Raw genomic sequence first — 22,579 nt, forward strand, 5'->3', positions numbered from 1 at the left:
CCAATGGTGAAATGTAAAAATTGTTGTGACTGGTTCTGTGGGCGTGGCTTGGAGGGTCATGTGACTGGGTGGGCTTGGCCAACTTTTTTTTTTTTTTTTACTTTTTTAAAGCATTTTTTTTACTACCAGTTTGGGCGAATAGGTAGTAAAAAAATGCTTTAAAAAGTAAAAAACAAAAGGTTCCGATGATCACAGCTGTGCTGCATGATTGTTGGAACCTTTTTTTACCTTTTAAAAGTATTTTTTACTACCGGTTTGCCTAAACCAGAGCAAACCGGTAGCATTTCACCCCTTCTTTGCCCATTTGAAATGGACCTCAGGCTTTAGAAAACCGAGAAAAGACACCAAAATTTCTCCCACCTTATTGAGCAAATTTATCTGTGAAAGAGCATCTTGGATTATAGTAAGTCTCTGTCTTTTAATATGCGCCAAAATCTCTCTCCTGATATCCTCCTTGGGGAGAACCAAGAAGATTTTGATGACCAAATCTGCCGTTATTTCTCCATTTTGGTCCAAGTACAGTTTTCTCTCACAAATATTCCAAAATTGATTCTTCTCCAGAAAGGGATGAAACTAGAATGGGAACATCCAGGAATTTGAAAGGTAGAAAACTTTGTTTTTTATCCCACATAGAATCTTTCTTCGACAATTGTCTAATCTCCATATACTGCCATTATCTTCAAAAGTGAATGAAAATGTTTGAGAAAGATTTGTTCATCGTATACTGACAAAGCATAGAGAAAATATCATTGATACAATTGATTGATTATAGGGAACCTTCTAGAGCAGATGAAAATAAAATGAACAGAGAAAGAAAAAAGATGATTCATAAACTCTTTGAAAACAAGAGGTTGATTCCCAGAAAGCATGGGTTGATCAAGAAGAAAGTTGTCAGGCTAATCTTCTCCCTGGTCATTCTGATGGAAAACACCTCCAGATGGAGAGTGGCTGGCTCTGGAGAATTTGATCGCTGAAGAGGGAGCCAGGTTTAGAGAGGGGAGAGGCACTACCGATCAGTGCTTAGCTCTTCATCAACTGATGGAAAAATACATATCAAATAGACCTGCATCATTCTACGCCTGCTTCATAGATCTCAAGGCAGCCTTTGATACGGTTCCCAGGACTAAGCTATGGGAGAAGCTGGAAGCTGCCTCAATTGACCACAGGCTTCTTCATCTCTTACCTGCCCTACATACTAAGACATCCCTCAAGGTGAGGTGTGATATGCAGGGGTCCCTCTTGAAGTCAGTTAAACTCAAAAGGGGGTTAAACGGGGGCATTTTGGCTCCCCTGCTTTTCAACTTTTACACAACTGGCATGGTAAAATGGCTAAACAAACCAAATCACCCCCCACCCCCCAAAAAATAGGTGACCGAAGCATCGCCCTCCTGCTCTATGCAGATGCCCCTGTGATCCTCTCCAGGACACCAGAAGGCCTGAAAAGAGCTTTGCGAGCCCTTCTCCAGCACTGCAATTACAATCAACTGGGCATAAATGATGAGAAAACAAAGATCAAAAAGGCCAAAACTTGATTCATGGTATCTAAATGGCCACAAAATAGAGCAGGGAAGCCCCTTCAAATCCCTGGGTGTGGCCATTCAGGCCAAGGGTTCAAGAGAGATGCAGCTGCCCTGGGCCAAAGATCAGCCAGCACCATTCTTCATTGTTTCCGCACAAAGGGAGGCTACTATGTCCCTGATGCTCTTAAGCTTTTTGTGCCCAAGTCGCTAGCACAGCTCCTTTATGGGACATTGCCGGGACCGTCAGCTTCATGTTTTACATCATTAGAAGTAGTTCAATCCAAATTCACCAAATCAATTCTCCAGATGCCACGTTGTGTCTCAAATGCACTTCTGCGCCTGGAGACAGGATTGACAGAAGCCGAAGGAAGAATCCGTATAGCTGTTGTGGCCCACCAGAGGCCAGTGGAGCTGGCAGCAGATTCGGACAGTGAGGAGATTGGGGAGGGACATGGGCCAGTCCTGGAGTCTGGGGAGGCTCTGATGAGGGCTCTGTGGTAGTGCGCACACATTTGCGAACTGGTAAGGAAGGTAAGTGAATTTCACCCCTGGATTCTTCCCTCTTCTCTGATCCTTCCCTAGGCAGCCTCTCTTCCCCTCATCCCAAAAGTCATTCTCACCCATCATTGCACTTCCTAAATAGATTATGGGAACTCTGGTGATATCACTGGATTTCAGTAACGGACTCAGAAACAATTGTGTGATGTGATTAGAAAACTGAGGGGCGGATGGTATGATAACTAAGAGGATAAAAACTGTCTTTAAAATGATACTCAATAATTTTTAATCTTTTTAAATTTTTCCTACGACACCTGAAGGTTATGTTTCTTTACTTGATTGATTAGTCCATGGGCCAAATCAAAGTGCAGAGTTCCAAACACAAACTATTACTAAAATCCGATAAAAATGACTTAAAATGAGATTGGAATAGAATACAATAATATATGGATAAATAAAATATGATAAAATTATATTTCAATATCACCCTTCAGCCTACCCCAATCAGCCCCACATATGCCGATCTCAACTGAGCCATTTTGTTCAAGTACTGAGTTGTATTAAATGTTTTTTTCAAATTCTAGCTGCAGATAAGGTGAGTCATTTTAATATGGGATTCCCAATGGGTCCTTCTTTTGGTATATGCGCACAATCACTCATGCGCTCGTCACCTCCTGGATCGACTACTGCAATGCTCTCTACATGGGGCTGCCCTTGAAGATCACCCGGAGGCTTCAGCTGGTGCAGAATGCGGCCGCGCGGGTAGTGATGGGAGTGTCCCAACACTCTCATGTTACACCCCTCCTGCGCGACCTGCATTGGCTCTCGGTTGCCCTCCGGGTGAGATTCAAGGTGCTGGTAATTACCTATAAAGCCCTACATGGCTTAGGCCCCGGGTACCTGGCAGACCATCTGCGGCCAGCGACAGCTCCCCATCACCCGGTGTGCTCTCACAGGGAGGGCCTCCTTGGGGTCCCGTCGGCCAGACAGTGTCGGCTGGCGACTCCCAGGGAGCGGGCCTTCTCTGTGGGCGTGCCTACTCCGGATGGCCCCTGACCTTTGCTCTTTCTGCCGTGACTCAAAACATGGCTATTTGGCCTGGCCGGATTGGACTGAAGGGCTTTTTAAAGGGGATTGTATTGGTTTTTATATTTGAATACTGAATTTTTATGTGTTTTTTATCGTTGTGAACCTCCCTGAGTCCTTTGGGAGAGAGGACGGCATACAAGTTTAATTAAATAAATAAATAAATAAATAAATAAATAAATAAATAAATAAATAAATAAATAAATAAGGACCAACGTACCTGCCTCTCACCCTCTTATGCAGGCAGCAATCAAACAGGATGTGAGCCAGGTCTTCTGCCTCTGCCACTCTGCAAATGCAGAGACGTCCATTATAAGGTCTAGAGTGGAATCTCCCATATCTGACCATTGTGTCCAGCTGTTTGAATCTCGCTCGCGTAAATCTCTCCCTAAGATGTTTTGGCAGTTGTAACTTTAAATAGTTGTCTAGTTGAAAAGTAGGTTTGTATTTGCTCAGCCATTTCAACTTTCCCACCTTACTAAGAATAGCCTTGTCATTTTGTGCTTCTACATCCTTAATTCTTTGGGCAGCTGTTTTTAAAATTGTTCTCCTGTTACGCAAGAGACAGGAAGGCCACAGCTGCTTCCACAATTAATCAGTTTAGTGATCCAAGAGGTTTGTGATTGTGAGTTTATCTGCTCTAGTAAGCATAACTTGGGGAGTCTATCAGTCTCCATTTCATTGACTTTGTGCCAGTGGTTACATGCTTTGATCTTGGATAGTGGATGAATTGTATACATTCCCAATTCAGCTCTAACTGCTGCAGCAGATGTCCTTAGATCTACACCCACAATACAGCTCAGGTGCTGGGACTGTGTTTGTTCTAGTACTGTGGTTGAGTAGAAATCCCAAACTTCTGCTCCATACAAGAGCATAAGGGTAACTTTTATATCAGGGGTGAAATGCTCCCGGTTCGGACCAGATCACCCGATCCGGTAGCGATGGAGGCGGGTGGTTTGGAGAACCGGTAGCAAAAATCCCTGCCCCCCCCCGCCATGCCCAACTGAGCCACACAATCATCAGAGACTTTTTGTTTTCTTTTAAAAGCATTTTTTCTACAACCTCTTCAGCCAAAAAATGCTTTTAAAAGTAAAAAAACAAAGCCTCTGACGATCCAAGATGAGTTGCCTGATTGGGAGAGGTTTTTTTTAAAAGCCTCTGCCGATCAGGCAACTTAGCTGGCATCGTCAGAGCCCTTTGAAAGCATTTTTTTACACCGAAGAGGTTGTAGAAAAAATAAAAGTAAAAAAAAAAAAAATCGGCCACGCCCACCCAGTCACATTACCCCCTCCCCTCCAAGCCACACCCACAGAACCTGTAGTAACAAATTTTAGATTTCACCACTGCTTTATATACTTTAATTCATGGGCCAGGGATTGAAGGTTGGGGATAATTTTTTGCTATTGGACATCAATTTTTCTATGTTATCATTAATACGGTCAAGTTGATAAATCCCCTTCATGCAAGATTTGATCTAAGATGTAGATCCTAGAGTAAGATAATTTGATGTGATTTAATGTGAGAGATAAGTCCTCTCAGGATTAGCTGTGACCATTGATTGGTTATCAGCTTGTAGGTTTGAACTGACCAATCATGCCACAGTAACTGATTTCGAGTTTTCCCAGGCTTTTCCAACGGACATTCTTGGAGTATATAAGGGAGGGCTTTCCTAGCCCGCAACACACACGGAGAGACTGAGACGCGCTCACGCAGACAGAGAGAGAGAAAAAGCTGAAGTCACTTCAAAGGAGCAAAAGAGCTGAGTCACTGCCTTGTTTCCGAGGAAGCAGACAAAGGACCGAGAACTCCCTATGCTGATGGAAGACTCCATGAAGAGCTGATGGACTTCGCTTCATTTAAAAAGTTTGATAAAATAACAGTTTTAACAGTTTTAAATCAACTTAAAGGCGATAATCAGAAGCAAGCAACAATTGTTGAATCGGATGGATTGGATGGATGGACTGGAACTGAATTTGCTGCTGGCATCCCTGAAGGAGGAGTCTGGTTTGAAGGCAGGATGCTCGGAGATGGCTGGAGAGGCCATGGACCCTGAAGACTCAAAGTGGACAGAACTAAAGGAAATAAATAAAGGTCATTCTTTTATCAATTGTAAAGTGTGAGACTATCTGTCTGCTGTTTTCTGACTATGTAAAGTGACCACAAATGGTAATCAGTGGAGACAATGCATTATGATTTGCTAAGAGCTCCCCAGGAAACAGGAACTTAAGCCTTGAGCAAAAAGCTATCAGGAGACAGGAACATCGGGGATGGAGGGAAATTGTCAAGAAGACCCTTTAAAGTGTAAAACAACTTAAAGGATGACTTAAGAGAATACGATTTGGGAGTTGGGAGGGCTCCTTAGGCGTGGCATGCATTGTTAAGGCAGAACGTAAAATGAAATTGGATACAAAAGTGAAATAATACGGGGTCAGCCTAGAGGATCTCTGAAGGGCCCCTTTAACTAGTAAATATAAAAGACAAATGCTGGGTTCAAAAAGTTAAACCGCAGAATGAACACACTTCCTACAGTTGGAGAGTTCAAGAAGTCAAACCGCAGAGGTACTATGTCAAAATGCAGAACTAAGCCACATGGAGCTTCCTGCCTAAAGCAAGAGGGGAGGGGGGGGGCTAGCTCAAGAGGCAGATCTAAGACACTTCCTGTTTTTGTTCTATAAAGATACGCGTCTAAAACAAGATCCTTGTTCAGATGTTAGAATTTATATTAAGCTATCCGAACCTTTTGGCCAAAATAAAATAAAGCTTCTTCTGATCTCGAAATTCAATTCATTCATTATTTTTCTACAACATTGTGAAGGTGTATAAAATGTATAGCTTGAACACTGCTTATTGTGCTCTTTGAACTCAATCCATTTGGGAAGAGTCTAAGAGTCTAAAAGCGCTTGCAACCGCTTTTCTTGTTTTTATTTTCATGTTTTTCTCCAATAAATCTTTGATTTTGTTAACCAGACCTCTCTTGGAGTCTTGGGTATAAAATTTGGGAATTTTAAATCTCACAGAACAGATGGCTGAAGAAATGGATTCTTTCAAGAAAACTGAGGGAGATTGAGGGAATGGACTTGTCATATTTAAGTGGAGAACAAGTCTTAAGAGTTATCGTGTTTCAATTTACAGGAGGTCCTGTGACTTTGGGGAATGGAAAGCAGTTGCTGGGAAAGATCCTAATTAAAGTTTTAAGGAAATGAATTATTATTAAGAATCAAACAAAGATATTGAATCATGAACAGATTCAGGATGGATCAGAGATAATGACTGTGATGGTCTGTGGTAGATAATAAGCCCCTGCAAATTGCCTGAGAGTTAAATATAATAGCAGATAACAAGACAGTTTTGAAGTTTTGAAATTTAATTTTTTTTTATTGCCTGTTAACTACATTTTTTATATACAGCAGACAGATGACAAGTCAAGTGGTTGCAGATATATCGGTAGAAGATTATAATTGTGGGCCTATTTTGCAAGGGGGAGAAATGTACATCTGTCAGTATTCAACTGGGGAACAATATATGCGTATGTGGTTTCATCTGTTTTTAGTGTACAATTTTTTAAAAAAATGTTTCATTTATTTATTTATTTTAATTTAATTTAATTTATATGCCGCCCTTCTCCGGAGACTCAGGGCGCCTTACAATGCGTTAAGCAATAGCCTTCATACTTTTGTATATATCTGCTTAGTAGGGCTTTCGCCCCCCCCCCCCCCAAGCAGTGTTCTTTTTTATACAAAGTCAGCTTATTGGCCCCACAATCCGGGTCCTCATTTTACCTACCTTGAAAGGATGGAAGGCTGAGTCAACCTTGAGCCTGGTGAGATTCGAACTTGCAGTAATTGCAGGCAGCTGGTGTCACTTTAACACCACTTTAAGCTGCTGCGCCACCAAGGCTCTTACTGACTTTGTAATAGTTTCATTTTTTTAAGTTTGTATTTTACCTTTTTGAATAAAAAAAAATTTAATGGGAGGAATATCAAGTTTCAGGAAACAATATTTATCATCAGCACAAACAGAAGGGTGCATATGTAAAAAGCAGTAGAAAAATCTCTGATTTTTAGCAACTAGGACTTGATTAACAGAGTCTCATATAAGAACATGAATGATGGACTGGAAGAAAGATGAGGGACACCAAACTTCAAAAGTATGTTTGTGAAAATGATCTCAAAATTATAGTTACCGTATTTTTTGGAATATAAGATGCACCAGAGTATAAAATGCACCTACCTTTTTTGGTGAGGAAAAGAAGACAAAGACATCTCCCTCTGCCTCTGAGCAATTTTGCCTCGTTGCAGCAAACAGCAAACAGTCTGCTTTACTTTCATTTTCATTTTCATCATAGCTTGATTAGCACAAGGGGAAAAAATCTGCTCCAGCAATTTACCTCTTTGCAGCAAGCAGCAGAGCCCTGTGCAAAACAACTGAGAGCAAAACAGCTGAGAGTCAGGAGGCCGATCCAATCAACTTGTGCTAAATAGGCTGTGCTGAAGCTGAAAGGAGCTGTTTTTTCTTGCTATTTGCTTGCAAGGAGGCAGAGGTCAAATGGTGGGGGTCAGTGGGTGGGCAGGGCTATATTCCGTGTATAAGACGCACTTAAATTTTCACCCCCTTTTGGGGGGGAAGGTGCATCTTATACACTGAAAAATATGGTAACTGGAAACAGAGTCAGCAGCGAGATGTTCATGGAAAGAAGGCAAATGCAGCAATAAATGCAGCAGGCCTGGTTATTTACGGGACCGCCTACTACCACCAATAGCCTCCCACCGGCCAGTACGCTCTCATAGAGAGGGACTCCTCCGGGTGCCGTCAGCCAAACAGTGTCGACTGGCGGCCCCTAGGGGGAGAGCCTTCTCTGTGGGGGCACCTACCATCTGGAATGAGCTCCCCCCGGAGATACGGAGGATCCCGGATCTGCGCTCCTTCCGCCGTGCTGTGAAGACCTTTTTATTCCATCAAGCGGGCTTGGCCTGAACTATTCCCTTTTTAAATACGTAAATTTTAATCTGTTTTTAAATTATTGGGGTATTTTAATTTGTCTGGGCCAAATAATTTAATTTGATTTTATCGGGTTTTTAAATTTTGTGTATTTATGTATTTTATTGTTGGCTGTTCACCGCCCTGAGTCCTTCGGGAGTAGGGCGGTATACAAATCAAATAAACTAAACATAAACTAAATAAGAATCTCAGGAAGTGAACATTCTGGTTTGGGGAGACCCCAACTCAAGGACCAGATCCCCTTGCAGGCACCAAGCATGGACGAGAATTTGCTGTTTTAGAGCTTAGCCAGTGAAGCAGAGAAGTTCTGTCTCCTCTTCATGGATTGTCTGAATGCAAAGACTGAGCAGCCATCAGTCAGAGAAGCTTTAACTGGGATTCCTGCAGAGAGGAGGGGTTGGGCTAGATGGTCTCAGGGTCTCCTCCAAATTTATAAAGGTTGTCATGCCACAACATGTATCTATTGTGCTGTTGTTGCTCTAGCCCCACCTAGTGGCCGGGGGCAGATAAGCCTCACTGTATGGTCTGAAGCCAGACTCCCTTTTCTCTCAGCCTTTGGAGGAGACGGAAGCAGCCGGTTTGACCGAGACACATGGTCATCCGGAGGCCTCCGTCCCTCACACGGAGCATCGCTGGAGAGGTTCCATCTGCTTCTTTGTTGGCTCTTAGTTAATGCTGCCTATCTCCTATTTATATTTGATTCTCACTCTTTGCATTTCCTCAATTTCTCTGTGCCCTTTTCTCCCAATGAAACACCCAGATCCACCCCAGGCTCCCTTTCACTGGAGGAGAAGAGGGGGGTTTAGCTGCTTGTTGAGCTGCACACAGACCCACCTGCAGTGGGGACGGAACAAAGGGGAAATTCCACCATCCTAATCACAAACCCACAAATACAGGAATTCATTTAAAAAAGAATATAGCATTTTCAAATGAGCAGTGTGTAATATTAAAATGCCATGGTATCTACTCTTTGGAACCATCATTCCCGGAGTAATTGAATTGGCCAGATCTGTTGAGTTGGTTCCCCTCCTTCTCCTCTGGATTCCTCCTCCAAAGGATCTAAGATTGATGGATCCATATTGGGACCCCCATACCTGCCACGGCTGCAGCCTTGGAGACCCCAAACTCTTTTCTCCCTCATTCCTTCCCCTCCTCCTCGATCTGGAGGAATAAGCGGCATTCAAGGCCTGGGCCAGAGTCTGAATGATACTGTAACATTTATCGTGATTTGGGATCTGGATCCTGTTCCTTTTCTCCTGGGTGTCCAGTGGGGCTTTCTGGGTGCATCTTCTGCGGCCTTTGACAGAAAAGACGTTCTTTGAAAGAGAACAGAGAAAATAAGGATCTTGAAACTTTTCTTCCACAAAGAAATAGGGTTCAAAGGCAGAATCCTTTGGCCTTTCTTTGGCCAGATGACTAAAGTTCCAAATACTATGGATGTATTTGAGAAGTCTGCGCTTGTTTATTTTATACCCTATAAAATTTGTGAAGATCCAGACTTTCCCTTCAATGGGTCCTGGCAGACGCATAAATGTTAAATGGAAAGGAAGAATTCTTTCCCAAATGGAATCAAATTCTATGAAGTGAACAAAGACGTTGACTTGTCTCCACTTAGAGAGGGAATCCCTGAGGGATGCTGTATAACCAGTTGTTGAGAACAGTTGTGATATAACCACACAAATTCCATTCCTGACAAGCACAGGAGGAAAAATCCTCATGAAATTCTCTCCCTTCTCTGTGTTTGAAGCAAAGAGGCCAATCAGGGTCCATCTGAAATGGAGGAGCAGTGGGACAATTGCTGGGTACTGGAATCCTTCTTTGGGATTCATCCGGTGGAAAAAAGGGAATTGACTTTTATCACTCAGAGCCTCTGAAACAATTGTATGACTGATCTGAAAAAGCAATGAAGAATGCTGTGTTATATTTGGGATCAGATCAAGTCCAAAATATTAGATTTTAATAAACCCAACCTGGTTCTCATGAATGTATTAGAATAGCTTGTTAATCAGACATTGTTTAAAATATTAAAGACAGACTATTAGCAAGATTGTATGATAAAAGTGGAAAATAATAAGCAAATTAAAAAACAATAAAAATGTAAATCATATTACTGTATCACCCCTACAATTTATCACAATTAGATTAACATATGAAAATGCCAACTGGAGTATTCTATTTCAGCTAAGAGCCTATTATAATTTTCGAGGATTGCTGCATCTTTTTTTGCTTCTGTATCCCAGATTCTTTCTGGAGGAAATTTTTTAACTTCTTTCTCCAGTTATACAAGAAACAGGCAGACCTCAAAGATTTGTCAATTGCATAATCCAAGTTTGGTCTTTAATTGAACTTTTCTCTGTTCCAACAGCCACAATTTTCAGAGTCTGTCAGTTTCCATAAATTAAATTTTATGCCAATGCCCATATTTTCTGAATTCAGACAAAGCAGAAATTGTGTAAATTCCCAAATCAGCTCTGAGGGCAGCAGCTGGAGTCCTTTTATCCACCCCAAGATCCTCCTCAGAGGCTGAGATTGGGTTGGTTCTGCTGGTGGTTTCTCTCTGGAGCCCCAAACATCAGATTGATGGAAGAACATGGGGGAAAACTGAGCCTCGTATACTTTAATCATTGGGGCTGAGGAAGCTGGAGAGCTATGAGGTTTTCATTTAAGCAAAACTTTCACTCCTGCCCTTTCTCTAACTGAGCTCCTTGGATGATGAGGGAGCCAAGATTCAGGCTCAGAGAAAACAACCCCAGGTAAGGAAAGGTGTTAGTTGCTTTACTGGATTACCCTCAAATAGGCATCTATGGTAGGGGTGAAATGCTCCTGGTTCAGACCGGCTCGGGCGAGTAGGTAGCGATGATGGCCGGTGGTTTGGAGAACCGGTAGAAATGGTAACTTTTGGGTGCTTGCCTTCCCTGACAGCCAGCCGTGGGAGAAAGGTGAGCAGTAGGAGTCGGGGAATGGTGCAAACCCCGACTCCGGGGAATGGGGCGAGTGGGTGGAGCCGCGAGAGAAAGGTAAGGACACGCTGGCAGAATAGAAATTTAAAAAGTTTTCCTACCGGGTTCTGCCCCGCCCACTCTGTCACAGGACACCCCCTCCACCAAGCCACGCCCACAGAACTGGTAGGGAAAAAATTTAGATTTCACTCTTGATCTATGGCTATGATGTTGTTTTCCAAAGACCATCACTTTTGAACTTGATTTATAAATTATCAGATAATTATTATGACAAAAGAATCCAAGTCTTCTTCACAGGGTATACAGTCTAATGTTTAAGTGTGATAATATCACATTTGTGCGAGGAGAAACCTCTCAGCATATTGCTGCAACTAATTGATTGATTAGTTTGAATAGTTTGGATGGACCAATCAGAGCACAGCTTCCTGGCTCTGAGTTTCCTGCACTTTCCAATGGTCAGTTGATGAGCATATAAGCAGCAGCAGCAGCAGCAGCTCACTTACAAGCGAGAAAGCAGAAGAAGGAGGACAGAAGAAGAGAACCCACAACTATGGGAACTCTGAACAGCTGAGAACCTCCAGAGCTGAAGTCACTACAATGAGCTGAGTCACTGCCTTGCTCCTGAGAACACTGACAAACAACCCAGAGAGCCTCCCACGTTTGGGAAGAAGATTAGAGCTAATGGACTTTGCTGAGAGGAGAATCTTTTTAGGCTGTTGATGCCTTCTTGTAGGTTATGTTTTTATGTGCTTTTATTATTAAACCAGTTACTTTTTTAAGACTCCTCTCTCAACTTGCATGCTTTAGTGTGTTTGTGTGCATATCGGGCCACTGTCCATTTGAACCCAGAACCTCCTTCACAACATTATCAGTGTAAATCAGTGTGTTCCAATAGGAATTTAGCATGCTAAAAATGAGTATGTATAACAGAACTTAAAACAGAATAAATGGGTTGGAAGGGACCTTGGAGGTCTTCTAGTCCAACCCCCTGCTCAAGCAGGAGACCCTATACAATATAGACTGGGTGAAACCAGGCATAATAGCAGTAACTAGGAGAGGATCCTGGAGTCTTAGTGGGCTACCAATTAAATATGAGTGAAGAGTGTGCAGCAACAGCCAAAAAAGCCAATGCAATCCTAAACTGCATTAACAAAGGGATACAATCAAGATCAAGAGAGGTACTAATACCGCCCTATAAAACCTTAGTAAAACCACACCTAGAATCCTGCATCCAGTTTTGGTCACCACACTATAAAAAAGATGTTGAGACTCTAGAAAAAGTGCAGAGAAGAGCAACCAAGAGGATTAGGGGACTGGAGGCTAAAACATACAATGAACGGTTGCAGGAACTGGGCATGGCTGGTCTAGTGAAGAGAAGGACCAGGGGAGACAGGATAGCAGTCTTCCAATATTTGAGGGGCTGCCACAGAGAGGAGGGGGTCAAGCTGTTTTCCAAAGCACACAAAGGCCGGACAAGGAATAATGGATGGAAACTGAACAAGGAGAGATTCAACCTGGAAATAAAGAGATAAAGTTGCCTTCAGAAGTTGTGGGAGCTTCATCACTGGAAGCTTTCAAGAAGAGACTGGACCATCATCTGTCAGAAATGGTGTAGGGTCTGCTTGGACTAGATGACCTACAAGGTCCCTTCCAACTCTGTTAATCTGTATCTATCTATACTATTCCAGACAAGTGGCTGTCCAGTCTCTTCTTAAGAGCCTCCAGTGATGGACCATCCATAATTTCTGAAGGGGAGACGTTCCATTCCTCACCATTAGGAAATTTCTCCTTAGTTCTAGGTTGTTTCTCTCCTTGATTAGTTTCCCTCCATTGTTTCTTGTCTTGCTTTCTAGAACTTTAGAAAATAGGTGGACCTCCTCTTCTCTGTGGCAGCCCCCCCAATATTGGTACATTGCTATGATGTCACCCCAGTCCTTTTCACTACACTAGATATAACCAATTCCTGCAACTGTTCCTCATATGTTTTAGTCTCCAGGCCTTTAATCATCTTTTCTGCACTCTTTCCAGAGTCTCTACATCATTTTATAATATGGTGGCCAAAACTGGATGCACTATTTCAAGTGTTGTCTTACCAAGACATTATAAAGCAATACCAATACTTCATATGATCTTGATTTTATCCCTCTGTTAATGCAGCCTAGGACTGAATTAGCTTTTTTGGCTGCTGCCACACATGGCTCATATTTAGGTGATTGTCCATTGGGACTCCAAGATCCCTTTCACAGTTACTGCTATTGAGCCAGGTTTCATCTAATCTGGACATTTGGTTTTTCTAGCCTAAGTGTAAAACATTACTTTTCTCTACAATGAATTTCATTTAGTTAAATAGGCCCAGGATTCAAGTGTATCTAGATCTATCTGGATCTTGACCCTACTTTGATGTTGGCTATTCCTGCCACTTTAGTGTAATGTGCAAATTTGTTGATTTCCCCATTTCTCCCCTCATCCAAATCATTCATGAAGATGTTGAAGAGAACTGGGCCTAAAATGGAACCTTGGGGTCCCCCACTGCTTGTTTCCCTCCATGCAGACGTAGTTCCATTGAGGACCACAGGCTGAGCCCATCTGGGGGTGATGCTGTCTATCCCACATATTTTCAGCTTTCCGAGAAATAGGTTGTGGTTTACTTTGTCAAATCCTTTCTGAAATCCAAGTACTGTATATTACATACACTGCATTTCATTGGTCCACTTATTTAGTCATTTTTGTCAAAAAATAAGATTTATTAATGATCTGTTTTTTTATCCTTCATTACTCCTAATAAGTCATTCATATCTCGACTGAAGAACAAGGGTTCAAATATGCATCTTTCCCTTCCCCCTTGATAAGCATGGATCCTTCTTCTCATGGCTCTATTGAGCCCAAACCTCCCTCTCAAACAAGGGCTTGGATCAGGGCCAACAGGCTGAGCTCCATTTTGAGGGCCATCCATTTTCTCCATCATAATTTTCTCTTTATTGAGTCAAATGCTGCACTAACATCTAGAAAGCCTGCAAAGTGCCAATATTAGATTTTTAACTTGTGCATTATTCCTTATAAAATCTATATAGCTTTTCACTCTAGCTAAAACCTTCTGGTTCTTCTGCAAAGAATGCATTTTTCTCAAGTTTAACTAAGAGGATCATGGCATAAATTTTAGCCACAATATCTGCTTGTCTATTTGGCCTATAATTGCTAGAGTAATTTTTATTCCACTTTTTAGATGGATAAAATGCTACTATTGCCAGCTTCAATCCGACTGGATATGGCAGACATTATTTATCTGTGAAAATGAAGATGCTGATAGAGGCCTCAACAACCAGGGATATTTTTTGATCAGTTAAATAGTTGGTAGAAAGTTTTCTCCAGGGAATGTATTGCTTGCATTTCAGGCCTTTTATGATTAATCTCAAGATGAACATAATGGGGTAAAATACTGACATTTTTGCTAATATGGAGAAAAGCAGCTCTTGAATTCCATGGAGAAGACATGATTGCATCTATTGCTCACCCACCACCACCCACCCCTCACTTTACCAGAGGGAGAAAAACACACACAAACCTGTGGGACTTTGCAGGTGCCTCCTAAAGTTGACATCTGGATGGAGATGACCCTGTCAGCTCCATCAAGAAGAGCCAGGAGGTTCTCCTTCCTTCCACAGCTGTAGTTGGGGACATTGGCTTCTCCAGTGGAGAGCATGTCCAGCAAGGCATCTGAAGTGTGGAAAGTGCTCAAATAGTTGTTATGGATCTTGTAGCCAAGTGTGAGATTGTGCAAGAGATGGGAATTCTTGTTGACCATTTGAATGTTGAAAATGAACCGTAAGCCATATGAAAACCAATAAAGATTCCTATTGTTAAAACATGTTATTATAATCAAAAGCAACAATAAATACTGATTTTAATATATAATCCTCCACAAGCCTACAGAGCCTTAAACCAACATTGATCCAAAAACAATGATCAGTTACACAAATATGGAAATGGGCTGAGGTATGGCAACTACAACTGATTCCACCACTACTTTAAATTCATTATTCAAGTGATAAATTAAGGATTGAACTGAGAGAGAAAAATAATCTGCACCCTTTTTAGCTTTTTTTCAGACCTCTTTTTGGATTTAAGTCTCTTTCACAAAATCAGACAAAAGAGAGAAGCCATGGAAATCAAAATCATTCAGGAAATTAGACATATCCCCAATATAGGAATAAATGAAAAATAAGAAACAGAAAAGAAGGAGAGGGTTAGAATGGAGGGAGTGCACCTCCATCACCCTGAATGACTTACGAATCATGGAAAACAAACTGAAGAGAAGGAGCCACGTTGAAAAGCAACTTTGTATGCAATATTTCATTTCCAGTGAGGACTATACCAATGAGATGGTCTCCTGGGCTGTGATAGCTCTTTGGTTGTTTTCCATCCTGGTTCTCCAAACTCAGCAGGCATTTGATTCTCAGCTTCCCAGAGACTGGATGGGACAAAAGCAGCATCAGAAGCAGAAGCAGGAGGTCCATCATTCATGGCGTGAATCAATGAATCCCTTTCCTGTTTCTAAAGAAGAATTGGAAGAATCAAAGGACTCTCACAAGGTGGAATATGATCCAGTTGCTTTTTCTCAACCCAGAGAAACACTCAGCTTCACCTGGAAAGGAGAGAGACGTACATTCAAGAGCACAGACTCTGCCTGTCCCAAACCTCCATATTTCTCTCCCCAAAGTCTCCTCTGGAGGATTCAGCCAAAGAGCAGAGCTGAAACTTTTACCATAATTCTCCCTCTCAGGAGGGATCCCTGGATAATTCAGCTAGTTCTTGCAGTCAGAGATTGTTGGGAAATTCTCTGGAGGGAAATGAAAGGGAAATAATCCTCATATGAGTCATAATAACAGGGGCAGAGATGGAATTATATCCGTCATCTAGAATTGAGAGGTTTGGGAGCTCCATGCAGGGAATACACGGCACCTGTGGCTGAAGAAAAAATAAATGTGATATTTGTTCGTATAGTGAAGAAAGAAAAAACTCGGGGGGGGGGGCAGTTAATGCCAGAGCATGTCACAAATCTGAAATAGCTGCCAGCTGAGTTTGAGCCAAAATTTACTTTATTTTGAAAGCTAATGCTCAAGGGCATCACACAAAAGGACTGATGCAATAGTGTGGCCAGACCAACTTTAGTAAAAAAAAAAAAAAAACTAACTAGAAAAAAAAACAAGTGAAAAGAGATGAAGAGATTAAACTTTAATGAAAAAGTAGTTATCGGAACTTTGCATAGTTGAAAAAACACACAGAGAGACAGAAACACAGAGAGGTTAGAAAAAAGCCAAGTGGAAAGAGATGGAGAAATCAAGGCTGCCTCACCGGAAGGAAGGAAGGAAGGGAGGGAGGGAGGGAAGGAGAGAGAGAGAGAAAATTACGAGGCTCACCCTGAGAAGCAGGCAGCGTTCCTCTTTTTGGATGCCCAGAAAGCCTTTGATAGGGTCAATTGGAATGATCTTATATCACAATTGAAATATATGGAGGCTGGCGATCATTTCATGAATGCAATCCAGGCAATTTATAGTCAACACAAGGCCAAGATTTTGGTCAATGGAGAAGAGTCGGAGGAGGTGACGATAGCGAAGGGAACGAGACAAGGCTGCCCACTCTCCCCATTGCTGTTTATATTCACGCTAGAACCGTTGCTTAGGTCAATAAGACAAGAGGTGAGCATAAGAGGACTGAAGATCAGAGAACAAGAATACAAGGTCCAGGCGTTTGCGGACGACCTGGTCTTTGTTCTGGAAGAGCCATTAACTTCTGGAGGGCGACTTATTGACATAATAGAGAAATTTGGTGAGGTGGCTGGATTACAAATAAATAGGAAAAAAAACCAAATATTATAGTTAAAAGCATGACGGAAATACAAAAATTAGAATTACAAAACATTTTGGACCTCCAGGTAGTTCGTAAAGTCAAATATTTAGGGATTTGCCTGTCTGATAGATGCTCCTCAATAAAGGCAGATAACTATCTAAAATTAACTGAGCAACTAGACAAAGATTTGGAGAAATGGGGCAAGATACAATTGTCATTAATGGGATGGATAGCCTTAATTAAGACCCGCGTAGTGCCCAGAATGGTATTTCTCTTTCAAACAGCCCCAGTTAGACTAGATAAAACTGTTTTTAGGAACCTGGACAGGGCTACAAATAGATTTATTTGGCAGGGCAAGAAGCCTCGAATTAAGTTGAAAACAGTGCAGAAACTGAAAGAACAAGGCGGGTTGGGGGTCCCAAATTGGAAGTACTACTATAATTTGGCGGTTTTGGTTTGGATCCGTGAGTGGATTACACTACAGAGGAGACGTCTGTTAGCAATCGAAGGTCATGATCTCCAACAGGGGTGGCATGCCTACCTATGGTGGGAGAGAGGCAACCCCCCAGCATATTTTACGAAACATCACCTGCGAGGAATCCCGATTGAGAGTTGGATGGAAATTAGGAAAACATATTATAATAAGGTACCACTCTGGGTTTCACCTGTGGAAGCTGTGATCTATCCGAGTCTGTATAATCCGGAGAAAAAATTGACTTACAAAGAAATATTAGATATGAATGGGAAGTTAAAAACTAAATTGTTACTTCAGGAACAAGGAGTGAACGTAGGCTGGTGGATGTACATGCAAATTAGCAGTAAGTATATGAGAGATAGACAGAGACTTGGGATTAGCCGAGAGGTGCAGATTTTGGATAGAATATTATTGGGGGTGGATGAAAAGGTGTTATCTAAATGTTATAAATTCTTTATGGCTATGGAGGTAGGTGAGGAAGGTGCGAAGACTTCGGTTCATGCCTGGGAGAAGAATTTAGGTTATTCAATAGAGCCTGAGAGGTGGAACGAAATCTGGACTAAGAATATGAAACTAACCCGGTCAATAGGATATAAAGAAAATATATATAAAATGGCATACCGATGGCCAGACTCGCCAAAATGTTCCCTGGAACACCCTCAGTCTGTTGGAAATGTGGCGTTAAAGAAGGCACATATTTCCACCAATGGTGGACCTGTCGAGAGGCAATGAAATTTTGGAAGAATATTCTGAAGTGGCTTAATGAGATGTTGGGGCAGCGTATACAATTGCGTCCTGAGGTATTTTTATTAGGGATAAGACCCGAAAATGTTAACAGAACAACATGGTACCTGCTGCTGCATATAACAACAGCTGCAAGATTGGCATGGGCCCAATACTGGAAGATGGAGGTCAGCCCACCCGAACAAGTAGTAATTCAGAAAATAATGAGTTGTGTGGAATCACATCGGCTTACTATGTTACTGAAAGGACGGGGGGACACAGATTATTATATATCTTGGAATCAATGGTATAATTGGATGTCAAATTGAGCTACAAATAGAGGTATTGGATAAGCATGTCAATTGGTATATGTAATAGACTTTTGTAGGTTATCCTATATATGTAATGGGACAAGTTTATTTCCTTCTCGCGTTGAGATGTAGACCACTATAGATTTAATGTTTGTTGGATGTATAAGATTAAAAAAAAAAAAAGAATGCTGCAACGGGCATAAATGTGTGAACAGTCGTAAGTGCAAGGACCGGTGAATAGTGCGAGGACCAGTCAGAAATTACTTTTTTCAGCCCTCTGAGTAGCCCCTATGCACATAGCCACGCCCACCCAGTCACATGACCAACTAGCTACACCCACTCGGTCACATCACCACCAAGCCACGCCCCCAAATAAGCCATGCCCACAGAACCGGTTGTTAAAAAATTTGAATCCCACCACTGGTTAAAGATGCTGTGTGATCCTCATCATATGGAAAGTAATCAAACGAGGCTCTTAGTGCCAATAAAGGATTAAAGATAAAACTGTCCTGAAAAAAACCGTTGTGGACAGTTTCCCTTTCCTAAGAAGACAAGAAACGGCTGTTCCCACCCCTGAAATTTCCCAGCCCTCTGAGAAGTTGGCTACACAATTGGGAAGAGCCCAGAAGACTATGAAAGCCATCTTCTCTCAGATGATTGACAGTTGACTGACAGTTGAGCTGGAGGGATGACATCATCCAGCCAGTAGAACCCCAAGGAGATGAGAGACCTCCCTTGGGTTCCTATCAAAGCTCCCCTCCTCCACCTTTTCTACCCAGCCCAAGACCCCCAAGACCCTCCTAATTTCTCCCCTTTTGGCCCAGAAGGCCTGGCTCTTTTGTGGTAGACTGCCTCTTCCTATGGAAGCTCAACTCAGCTGGAGGACTGAGCAAGTTCGATTCCCTTTGTGTTGAGGTGCTGGGGTGTGTGTGTGTGTGTGTGTGTGTGTGTGTTGCTGTTGTTGTGGCGACATCCCTCTCTCAGCTTCCTGTGTTTCTGCTGCTCAGGTCCAGATCTCTTTTTCTGGGCTCCAAAGTCTCGTTTGATGGTTTTTAAGGGCAGAGAAAGGGGAGAAATTCTCTGCCTGGGTTTTTAAATGCAGACACCATTTCTAATAGCCTAATGGAGCTGAGCCCCAAATCACAGGACCCTCTTTTAGACGGGATCCAGTGGGGGAAGATCCAGTTGTATCCAGAGAGCCCAAAGATCCCATTTTGCCTTTTTACCCAAGAGGCCTGGATCTTCCCAGGTAGACGGTCTGTTATGGATGGGGTCCCTATAGCTGTCTTAAGGGCTGCTAAAGGGAATCTAGAGGAGCCTCCCTCTTAACTCCAAGTCTTTTGGGGGGAAACTTTGACCATTCGTATTTTGGGGGCGGGGGTCTTTTTCAAGGCTTGTGATTGGTTGAGGCCCTGTGTGGGCCCAGAGTATCAATGACAGGGATTTGCCTGCAGTTCCTCAGTTCCAGTTTTAAGTCAACAGATGCTCTTCTATTATAAATGCTGGTCTGTTTCTTGCCTACTGAAGCCCATTATAGAATAAAAACTCTCATAAATTGGCTCTGCTTCGACTCCATGACTGCCACGACTGAGGGCAGAAATTCCAGTGGTCGTAAGTCAAGGACTGCCTGTGAATGGAATGGAGGGGGGGGGTTGGCCTGAATTTTGAAGCAGGCAATAAGGGGGCCAGGGGCTTTTGGGCCCTTCGGTTGCCCAGTGCAGGTCATCTGGGGAAGGTCTTCTCCCTCTGGGCCTCCAGGGCAGGGCTGCTGGGCTGCACCTTCCTCCCCAAAGGTTGCAGGGTTTTACTAAGACTGGACCTGAGCACAATGGGAAACCTCAGAGTAAAAGTGGAATAGAAAACCTGAAGCCTCTGGATTTTTTCCCCCAGGAATGTAATTCCATCTAATCCATTGAATGGGTTTCAGGGAATCTGAAATGTCCTTGATATGCCATAGTTTGGGGTGAGATATTCAAAGCTCTCTGCAGAGGGAAGGTTTTTTTGAGTCTATTTTGAATCAGAAGAGAGCTGGAAGGGGCCCTGGAGGTCTTCTAGTCCAACCCCTTGCTCAAGCAGGAGACCCTGGTCTGCAACCCTTGTTTGGGGAGCATCTGGTGGAAAAGGTGAATTTGCTTTTATCACTCAGAGCCTCTGAAGAAGGTTCATAACTGATCTGAACAAGCAATGAAGAAAGCTGTGTTATATTTGAGATCAAAGGCAAAATATTCGCTTTTAATACATCCAACCTGGTTCTCTTGAATGGATTAGAATAGTTTGCTAATCAGACATTGTTTAAATTATTAAAGACAGAATATTAGCAAGATTGTATCATAATAACGGAAAATAGCAAACAAATTAAAAAACTATTAAAAATGTAAATTTTTGGGTGAGATCATCAGTGGTTTTGGGGTGAGGGTACATCAGTACGCTGATGATACTCAGCTGTACATCTCCACCCTGGACCACCCCAATGATGCCCTGGACGTGATGTCCCGGTGCCTGGAGGCCGTGCGGATCTGGATGGGGAGAAACAAGCTCAGACTCAACCCTTCCAAGACCGAGTGGTTTCCGGTGTCCCGATATAGCCAGTTAGCTCCATCGCTGACTATTGGGGGCAAGATCTTGGCCCCCTCAGAGAGGGCTCGCAATCTGGGCGTCCTCCTGGATGCACGGCTGTCTTTAGAAGAGCATATGACGGCTGTGGCCAGGGGAGATTTTATGATGTTCGCCTGATTCACCAGTTACGTCCCTTTCTGGACCGGGACGCCTTGCACACGGTCACTAACGCCCTTGTCCCGTCCTGTCTGGACTACTGTAATGCTCTCTACATGGGGCTCCCCTTTAAGAGCACTCGGAGGCTCCAACTGGTCCAGAATGCGGCTGCAAGGGTGATTATGGGGGCGACACAGCGTACCCATGTAACACCTCTCCTGCACGAGCTGCACTGGCTCCTGGTGGTCTTCCGGGTGCGATTCAAGGTGTTGGTTACCACCTTTAAAGTGCTCCATGGCTTAGGACCTGGGTATGTACGAGATCGCCTTCTGCCACCGATAGTCTCCCACCAGCCAATACGCTCCCACAGAGAGGGACTCCTCAGGGTGCCATTGGCCACATAATGTTGACTGGCGACCCCCAGGAGAGCCTTCTCTGTGGGGGCACCAGCCCTCTGGAATGAACTGCCCCCAGACATTCGTATGATCCCCGACCTACGTACCTTTCGCAGTGCCCTTAAGACTCTTTTGTTCCAACAGGCCGGGCTGGCTTAGAAAATGAATTTTAATTGGGGGTTCGTAGTTTTTAACATAAGGGCCAAAATTTTATATATTTTAAATTGTTTTTAAATTTTATGGGTATATGTTTCTTTTAATATGGCTGTACACCACGCTGAGTCCTTTAGGAGAAGGGCGGTATAAAAATTTAATAATTAATTAATTAATTAATTAAATATTACTATATCACCCTACAATTTACCCCAATCAGATTAACACGTGGAAATGCCAACGGAAGAATTCTATTCTAACAAAGGGCCTGTTATATTTTTTGAGGATTGCTTTTTGCTACTATATCCCAGATTCTTTGGGGAGGATTCTTTTTAGCTTTAAATTTTCTGCCAATAACGGCCATATTTTCTGAATTTGGAGAAAGCAGAAATTGTGGAAATTCCCAAATCAGCTCTGAGGGCAGCAGCTGGAGTCCTTTTGCCCACCCCAAGATCCTCCCCAGAGCAGTGGGGAAACCTGGACCGGTTGGCTACTGGTTCCCTGGCTGAGCTCCAAAAGGAGGCTTGGGAAGGCAAGGAGAACACGGGGGGGGGGGAATCAGCTCTGGCGCGCAAGCTTGGGAGCCTTTTTAAAAACTTTTTTAAAGCATTTTTTTACTACCAGTTCTCTATAAACTCTTTGATGACACTATTTTGTTTAACGTCCAATTTCACTTCATCTTCCGATCTCTCTGCTCTGCGTCTCCAATAGATTTGCTGAAGGCTGACTTTTATCATTCTTTCCTTTAATTGCTATATATCTCATGGATCACACCCTAGAGAGCTAAACAAGTTTTTCTAGAGAGTTTGATAATTTCTCTTTTTTTGGTGTTCGCTTTTGATTTTTCTTCTGTCAAAGTCTAAGTTTTCCTTTGTTTTTTTAAAAATATATTTTTAAATAT

This window comes from Pantherophis guttatus, chromosome 15, assembly GCF_059756535.1.
Source record: "Pantherophis guttatus breed Tessera chromosome 15, ASM5975653v1, whole genome shotgun sequence".
NCBI classification, from domain to species: Eukaryota; Metazoa; Chordata; class Lepidosauria; order Squamata; family Colubridae; genus Pantherophis; species Pantherophis guttatus.